The sequence below is a fragment of the Heptranchias perlo genome, chromosome 1 (assembly GCF_035084215.1).
Source record: "Heptranchias perlo isolate sHepPer1 chromosome 1, sHepPer1.hap1, whole genome shotgun sequence".
In the NCBI taxonomy this organism is placed as follows: domain Eukaryota; kingdom Metazoa; phylum Chordata; class Chondrichthyes; order Hexanchiformes; family Hexanchidae; genus Heptranchias; species Heptranchias perlo.
The window spans coordinates 106775473-106785013 of record NC_090325.1 but is presented as its reverse complement, the minus strand read 5'-3'; the positions used below and the strand labels follow the sequence as shown (position 1 = coordinate 106785013).

At 42.6% G+C, this 9541-nt stretch overlaps 1 long non-coding RNA gene across 1 annotated transcript in view; it reads left to right on the top strand.

The window, feature by feature from the left end:
- The window catches only part of LOC137324714 (uncharacterized), a 56037-nt gene extending 46806 nt beyond the window's left edge, over positions 1 to 9231 (top strand). The window contains exon 3 of the long non-coding RNA XR_010963710.1: positions 9195 to 9231. This is a non-coding gene — a long non-coding RNA (uncharacterized lncRNA). The remainder of the gene's footprint in view (positions 1 to 9194) is intronic.
- Positions 9232 to 9541: the final 310 nt, after the last annotated feature.

The window sequence follows — 9541 nt, the reverse complement described above, 5'->3', positions numbered from 1 at the left end:
TTATCAACAACTTCCCTACCAATCTTTATGTGTCTTGCTGACCTTTAATCATTTAAACGTTTTGACATGTCTTTGCATAGGAATTCATTCACTATGCAAGATAACAAAATGCAAGCAAGTTAAGGACTTATATTTACACCTTTAATCATACAACTAGAATGTGATTTTCAGTGTGTATACCAAGGACACTGTCTTTTCCTCACTCGAGTGTTCTTTCACACATATGCACAAATGCTCTTTTTAATATATACAGAAGCTCTGTTGTGTTTTTTACTTCTTACGCAGTATAAACTGATATGTTGTTCTTTATCACAGATTTTATGTCACATGTCACAGAATTATCAAACAAATCTATATTTCATTTGAAGGCACCCCTTTAACTAGCAAACTTCCAATTAGCAGTTACCACATTTAAAGTGATTTAATCACCAATTAAACATAATGACCTTGGAGACTTGAACTGCAACAGTTTAAACACTCCTAGCAATGCACTGAGGCAGACAATCTCCCATTAAAATATATTAGCACTGGCAGTAAGCCAACACAGTGAAATGAGACTTTGTATGCAGTAAGTCGAGTGTATCTATCCCTACCACCACCTCCTCCACTGGCACCGTCCAATCAGTGTGAGTTACAGCAAATTCCCATGACATGCCTCAGCATGCATCTTGTTACTCTTTAGCTTACCTTGACTATCTGGTAAAATTAACCTAGCCCTGGCATAGTTTCAGTGTCAGTTTTATGGTTCAGGTCTATTTCAAATACATCATTAGAATTACCAAACTGATATCATTCAGTTTTTGAAATATTCAAGGAAGACTGGTCATCGCAAGAACTGTAGACAAGACAGAGAGAAGAGAAACGCTAAGAAATAACGATGCAATCAACAAGCTATAATATTTTTATTCACACATAAAATACAACTAGTCTGGGCATGCATTACATGCTGTTTTCTTTCTCTTCCCAAAAGGGTGTGCAAACCTTTTAATGTTTGGTTCGTTGACCTGGAACGGTCAAAAAGAGCAGTGTTTTTCAGAAATGCCCCTCATATGGAGTTTTGCTCAATTGGGTTTCTATTGAATCTACAGCAGTTTCACATTAAAATGAAAAAGGAATGCTTTGTTCTCAGAGATTCACTTGATATTAATAGATGAGGAAAGCCATTTGGCCCATCCTAGTTCATTCTTCCAGAAAGACCCTACATATTGTGCACTGCAGCATCTAATTTTTTCTTAAATGATTGCACGGATTGCCTCCTACTCTGTCCTTAAGTCCATTCTGTGTATTGAACACTCTTTGTGTGAAGAAGAGCTTCCTGACGGTAGTTTTAAAATTGTCATTTACGAGTTGAACATGTCTCTCCTTGTTCTACTCTCACAATTTAGTTTGAAGTAATATTGTGGATTCCATTCTGTTTACTGATATACCTCCATCAGATCACTTCTCAATCTTTTCCTTTCAAGGTTGAAAAGTCCAAGTTTCTTCAGTCTTTCCTCATAACTCAGACCCCTGCCACCGAGGATTAGCCTCATGGCTCTTTGCTGAATTAACATAGAAACATATATACATAGAAAATAGGAGCAAGAGTAGGCCATTCGGCCTTTGGGGCCTGTACCGCCATTCAAAATGATCATGGCTGATCGTCTAACTCATACCCATATCCCTTGATCCCTTTAGCATTAAGAAATATATCTATCTCCTTCTTGAATACATCTAATGACTTGGCCTCCACTGCCTTCTGTGATAGAGAATTCCACAGGTTCACCACCCTCTGAGTGAAGAAATTTCTCCTCATCTCGGTTCTAAATGGCATACCCCGTATCCTGAGACTGTGACCCCTGGTTCTGGACTCCCCAGCCATCGGGAACATCCTCCCTGCATCTAGTCTGTCTAGTCCTGTTAGAATTTTATATGTTTCGATGAGATCACCTCTCATTCTTCTAAACGCTAGTGAATATAGGCCTAGTCGACCAAAATCTCTCCTCATACGTCAGTCCTGCCATCCCAGGAATCAGTCTGGTAAACCTTTGTTGCACTCCCTCCATGGCAAGGACATCCTTCCTCAGATAAGGAGACCAAAACTGCACACAATACTCCAGATGTGGTCTCACCAAGGCCCTGTATAACTGCAGTAAGACATCCATGCTCCTGTACTCAAATCCTCTTGCAATGAAGGCCAACATACCATTCTCCTTCCTAACTGCTTGCTGCACCTGAATGCTCGCTTTCAACGACTGGTGCACAAGGACACCCAGGTCTCATTGCACCTCCCCTTTTCCCAATCTATCACCATTCAGATAATAATCTGCTTTTCTGTTTTTACAACCAAAGTGGATAACCTCACTTTTATCCATGTTATACTGCATCTGCCATGTTCTTGCCCACTCACCCAACTTGTCTAAATTACATTGGAGCCTCTTTGCATCCTCCTCACAGCTCACATTCCACCCCAGCTTTGTGTCGTCTGCAAACTTGGAAATGTTACATTTAGTTATCTCATCCAAATCATTGATATATATTGTGAATAGCTGGGGCCGAAGCACTGATCCCTGCGGTACCCCACCAGTCACTGCCTGCCACCTGGAAAAAGACCTGTTTATTCCTACTCTCTGTTTCCTGTCTGTCAACCAATTCTCAATCCATGCCAGTATATTCCCCCCAATCCCATATGCTTTAATTTTGCACACTAACCTCTTGTGTGGGACCTTATCAAAAGCCTTCTGAAAATCCAAATACACCACATCCACTGGTTCTCCCCTATCTATTCTACTAGTTACAGCCTCAAAAACTCCAGTAGATTTATTAAGCATGATTTCCCTTTCATAAACCCATGCTGACTTTGTCCAATCCCGTTAATGCTCTCCAAGTGTTCTGTTATCACATCTTTTATAATAGACTCTAGCATTTTCCCCACTACTGATGTTAGGCTAACTGGTCTGTAATTCCCTGTTTTTTCTCTCCCTCCTTTTCTAAATAGTGGGGTTACATTTGCCACCCTCCAATCTGTAGGAACTGTTCCAGAGTCTATAGAATTTTGGAAGATGACCACCAATGCATCCATTATTTCCAGGGCCACTTCCTTTAGTACTCTGGGATGTAAATTATCAGGCCCTGGGGATTTGTCAGCCTTTAGCCACATTAATTTCTCTAGCGGTATTCTTTTATTAATACTGGTTTCCTTCAGTTCCTCCCACTCACTAGACCCTTGCTTCCCTAACATTTCTGGGAGGTTATTTGTGTCCTCCTTTGTGAAGACAGAACCAAAGTGTTTAATTGGTCTGCCATTTCTTTGTTCCCCATTATAATTTCTCCCATTTCTGACTGTAAGGGACCTACATTTGTCTTCGCTAATCTTTTTCTCTTGACATATTTACAGAAGCTTTTACAGTCAGTTTTTATGTTCCCTGATGGTTTACTCTCATACACTATTTTTGATAATTGCATGCAGGACTTGGATAGCTCCTTTGTTTCTCGGTGACCAGAACTGAACACAGTACTCAAGAACATAAGAACATAAGAAATAGAAGCAGGAATAAGCCATACGGCCCCTCGAGCCTGCTCTGCCATTCAATAAGATCATGGCTGATCTTCAACCTCAACTCCACTTTCCCACCCGATCCCCATATCCCTCGATTCTCTTAGAGTCTAAAAATCTATCGATCTCAGTCTTGAATATACTCAATGACTGAGCATCCACAACCCTCTGGGGTAGAGAATTCCAAAGATTCACTACCCTCTGAGTGAAGAAATGCCTCCTCATCTCAGTCCTAAATGGCCAATCCCTTATCCTGAGAATATGCCCTCTGGTTTTAGACTCTCCAGCCAGGGGAAACAGCCTCTCAGCATCTTCCCTGTCAAACCCTCTCAGAATCTTACATGTTTCAATGAGATCACCCCTCATTCTTCTAAACTCCAGAGAGTATAGGCCCATTATACTCAATCTCTCTTCATAGGACAACCCTCTCGTCCCAAGAATCAATCTAATGAACCTTCGTTGCAATGCCTCTAAGGCAAGTATATCCTTCCTTAGATAAGGAGACCAAAACTATACACAGTATTCCAGGTGTGTTCTCCCCAAAGCCCAGTACAATTGCAGCAAGACTTCCTTACTTTTGCTCCAACCCCCTTGCAATAAAGGCCAACAAACAATTTGCCCTCCTAATTGCTTGCTGTACCCGCATGTTAACTTACGGTGTTTTGTGCACAAGGATATCCAAATCTCTCTGAACACCAACATTTAATAGTTTCTCACCATTTAAAAAATATTCTGTTTTTCTATTCTTCCTACCAAAGTGAATAACCTCACATTTCCCTACATTATACTCCCATTTCCCACCTTCTTGCCCACTCATTTAACTTATCTATATCCCTTTGCAAACTCAATACTTAGTATATTCAATGCTCAACATGTCCAACCAATATAGGTTGATTGCTGCTCTGCTTTGGTTGGACATGTTGAGCATTGAATCTACTAAGACTCCTAGATCTCTTTCAGTTTCATCCTTAAGTATTTCAACACCATTCATGGCGTACATATGTCACCCACTTTTTCTTAATTCATGCACTTTACACTTGCCCATATTAAATTTTATTTGCCATTATTCTGCCCACTTACATATTTTATCTAACTCATTTTGTATCCTGAGATGCCTCCTCAGAAACTATGACCACTCCTAGTTTGGTATCATCTGCAAATTTGACCAAATCCATTGAGTTTCTAAATGCAAGTCAACATTGATCCCTGGGGAACTTCACTCACTCCTCTCCCATCCTGAAATGATCTCCCTAAAAAGTATCCAATGCTTTCTACCCTATAGCCAATTTCTTATCCATTCCTAAGATTTGGAAAGAAAAGAAAGAACTTACATTACAGTCCAGTTGGAATGTCACATCCTCAAGAAAGTCAAGGAGGTTGATCAGGCAGTATCTTCCTTTTCTGAGTACTTTGTGACTCTGTTTACTAGATTATCATTCTCAAATCTACTCCTGATAATCGATTCTTTTTACACCTTGTATTGAAGCAAGACTAATGGGTCTGTAGATTCAACTCAGGCCTATGAAACAGCTTGATTCTAATCTTTCAGTGGTTTTGCTCCCTTGTTCATACGAACATACGAACAGTGATGGTCAGGAAAAGACCCTCTGGTCCATCCAACCTGTCCCGCACAATTGCGATTGTGTATCACAATATATACACTGTCCACCCCACCCAAAACCATGTGATCTCCCGGGAGAGGCAAAAAACCAGATAAAAACCCAGTCCAATTTGGGGGGAGAAAAATCTCGGAAATTCCTCTCTGACACCTCCACCCACCGCCCAGGCGATCGAAACTAGTCAGTCTGGCCCTGATAATTCAATCATCTGACGAAGGAGATAATCTCCGAAAGCTTGTGATTTTAAAATAAATTTGTTGGACTATAACCTGGTGTTGTAAGATTCCTTACATTTGTCCACCCCAGTCCATCACCGGCATCTCCACATCCTGATAATTCTATGCATTACCTATCTTTTGTTAGAAGTGCTCTCCGCCCTAGCAAGAAACAGTTCCAGCTCTTGCTTGAAGGAATTCACCGAATCAGTGTCCACCTCACGAGCCGGCAGTCTGTTCCAGAGGTCCACTATTCGCTGGGAAAAGAACCACCTCCTGACATTTAACCTAGATCTGGCCTTATACAACTTGAAATTGTGACCCCTGGTCCTCCCTAACCTATTTAATTGGAACAAACTGTCAACTCAACACAATCTATTCCCTTCATCATCTTCTAAACCTTGATCAGATCGCCCCTAAGTCTACGCTTCTCTAAAGTGTAGAGTCCCAGCTCTTTTAGCCTGTCTTAATAACTAAGATGGCAATTAGTCTAGTGGTCCTCCTCTGTACCCTTTCCAAAGCCTCAATATTACCCACTATGTGAGGAGACCAAAACTGGACACAGTATTCTAACCGAGCCTGACCAAGGTCTTGTACAAGGACTAAGTACCAGCGTACAATACAAAGCAGAGAATGAATTGTATTGAAGAATACATTAGTACATGGACAAGGTGCCACATAAAAAGAGGATAGTAGATTGAATTCAGTTTTAGTCAATAGACCTGATCTAAATTTGATCTTTCACGATAATGGGAATAAAAAGCTCATTAAACAATAGAAGTTTACAGCGCAGAAGGAGGATGTTCAGTCCATTATGTGTGCCGGCTCTTTGTTGAAGCAGTCCAAAACTAATCCCATAGCCCTGTATCTTCCTCTGCTTCAAATATTTATCCAGTTTTTCCTTAAAAGATGCAATAGTCTCTGCCACAATCACTCCCTGTGGCAAAGCAGTCTGTACTCCAAAAATCATCTGCACAAACAAATTTCTCCTAACACTCTCCTCACTCAGTAATAAGTGACTCCTCATCATTGACTCACCAACCAGAGGAAAAAGTCTTTCCCTATTAACTCTATCAAAACTCTTTATTTTAAAAAAAACCTCAATTAAATCTCCCATTAGCCTTCTCTTCTCCAATGGAAATAGACCTGATATCAAGGGGGTGATTTTAAACCCCAAGAACGGGTGGGTCGGTGGGTGGGAGTTGAAAATATTGTTTTTTTGAGTTGCAACCACAAAATTTTCAGACTTTGCATTCCCAGTGGGAAGCCTGTACTTTTACGCGGAAAAGTAACCCCGGGTTGCGGTCGTGACCCAAAAAACAACTATTTTCATAATCACTCCCCAAGTCTCTTATCATAATTGTAGTTCACATCGCTGACATGTACACTGTTGAATCTACATTCTTTATGGCTTAATATCCTTTTTGTAAGGGGGCACCCAAAACTGCACACAGTGGCCTAACCAATGTTTTGTATAAATTCATCGTCACTTCTTTAGTCTTGTACTCTATGCCCCTATTTATAAAAATCCTAACATTTCCACTACAAGCCGTTCATGTAATATAACTAAATTTTAAGTAACTCAATTTCTGCTACTGGCGTAACGATTTGTTAACAGAATGACTATGGCTCTGAAATTCCATTGGGGCTGTATCAGCAGCTAGAGTTACAGCGGGAGATAGTAGAACCCCTATGGAATTTCAGGGCATATGACAATAATCGATAAAGTAGCTAAGCTCTCCCATGTTTATTTTTGTCTTGCAGTAACACTTAATAAAAACTATTAGTAACATCTAGTGAAAAAATATTACCTGTTCTTAAAAGCTTCAATCTTTTTCTTGCACTCCACAAGTGTTTGTTGCAGCAAATGGCAATGAAAGAAGTCAGCTGAGAGAAAGGGAGGAATGGATAAAAACTAAGAAAGAGGCCACACTTCGTAGTTGTGAGCCGGAGGACGTGCAAGACCTGAAGGCCTGATTCATCACAATATCATTATACTTGGTGTTGTGGGTCACATAGAGGTCAGAGATAATGAAAATACTAGATTTCAGGATGTTGGTTTCAAAGCCATGAGGATCAAAATGAGGAACTAAATTGGGAGCACATAGGGGCAGGATGGAGAGGGGAGCACCAAACAAAGAAGATATATGAGATGATGCAAACTAAATTAAATGGAACCATTAGAAGTTGACGGTCAAAGTGTAGATAAAAATAGAGAAATTACAAAACAGCAAAAGGAAAAAAAAAACAAGCGAATAAAAAGAAAAAAAGGCAAGTGCTGGAAATCTGAAACAGAAACAGAAAAATGAAAACCAGAAATGTTTTAGTCGTGCTTGCTCATCTGAGCACAGTTGGGCTGCAGAGGAGCTGATGAATTTAGTCATTCATACATGCCAACTTCTGACAGGCATAATTTTGGGGCTCCCTGCATGTGTCAAAAATCAGCACAGACCAGACCCCTTTCCCCTGAATGCTACTCCTCAAGTTCTACTGCTCATGGAACTGATGCCAGCCATTCCATACTCTAGGCAGGAATTCTCACGAGAACAGGAACTCCCACCGACAGAGTGCAGAAGCTGGAATGAGTTCCATTAGCAGCTGAATGACGATGATGAAATAGACAACAGCAACAGCAACAACTTGCGCCTCTAATGTAAAACAAATCCCAAGGTGTTTCACAGAGGCATCGACTTTGCTCAGCGCCATGCAATTTAAGAGAAGGGTCCTAAAACAGGCATATTTTTTTATATATGTAAGGAGCCTAATGGGGGGAAAAAATTCGAAAGGGCCCATTTTCGGGTGCTGGTAGCGTGATCCGCTATTACCCCGTGCCCGATAGCCCCTATGCAGACAGCACGTGAATTTCGAGCAGCCTGCAACTTACCATGATATCTCCATGCAGCCAGCACTACCCGTGCTGCTGAGAGGCTGCATGAAGAATGAGGAAGCCCGAAATGGTGCACATTTTAAACGGGACATGCACAGTCCACTAGGAGGAGGGAAAGATGGCGACAAGGATGACAGGACCGGCGTGAGAGAGGGCCCCACGCTTCTCCGATGATGTACTGGGGGTGGAAGGGGTGGACGAAAGGAGGGCCAACATGTACCCGCAGGGTGGAAAAAGACCCTCCAGATTGCAGCTCCACAGGCATTGGCAGTCTGTGGCTCAGGAAGTGAATGTCAGGAGCATTGCACCACGCACATGGGCGCAGTGCCGAAAGAAGTTCAATGATTTGACACGAGTGGTCAAGGTGAGTGAATACAAGTGTCAAGTGGCACATCCTACCAACTGCACCACTGCTCCATGCATCACCATCCCCGTCACCCACCCACCAACAAACGCTGCCCATCCATACACAATGCTGCATTTGGCATGCTGCATCTCACCCGCACATAGTATCACACCCGCAGGCCACACAACCACTACTCACAGGTCACACACACTGGCAGCTATTCAACCATGACAGGCACATCACCCACACACCACTGACACACTGTCTTCTATCTTGCAGGAGAAGGTGGGACATAGCAGCCGGCAGCAGGAGAGACCTGAAGGAGGACGGGGACACTTACACGTCCTCACCTTTCTAGAGGAGACAGTGCTTGAGATCATTGGGTGGACTGTTTCTGCAGCCGTGACAACATGCCGCGCTGGAGGTCCCGGTGAAGGGGGTCTCTGCATATCTAATGCTCCTTCTCCTTTCCCACATCTCCCTCCTCCCATAATCTTTTCTGACTCACATGCTGCAGATGCTGTCACCACACACCTCTTACTTGCTCCTCTCCCCACTCCACAACTCAACCTGTTTCCCTTTGTCATTGCAGATACCCAAGAACACGTGGCGGCACCGTCCGAGGAGGAGGAGGAGGAGGAGGAGGAGGAGGGGGACACTGAAGCCACGCCGTCACTCGATCTGACACTTGCATCTACCAGTTCAGAGACTGACACTGCACATCCTTTAGAGGCTAGGATAGAGGAGGGATCTGCACGTGGTGAGACATCGGGCACAAGTGCATAGGAGCCGGGGTGGGGGGAACGGATACCACGGGTGCCAGCTTGTCAGAGGGTGAGGTCACTCACTAGTTCTGCTGCAGAGGAGTCAGATGAGGACTTCAATGGGCCAGGCTACAGAAGATGGCTGATGAGCGTACATCACCAAATGCTTGGGGTA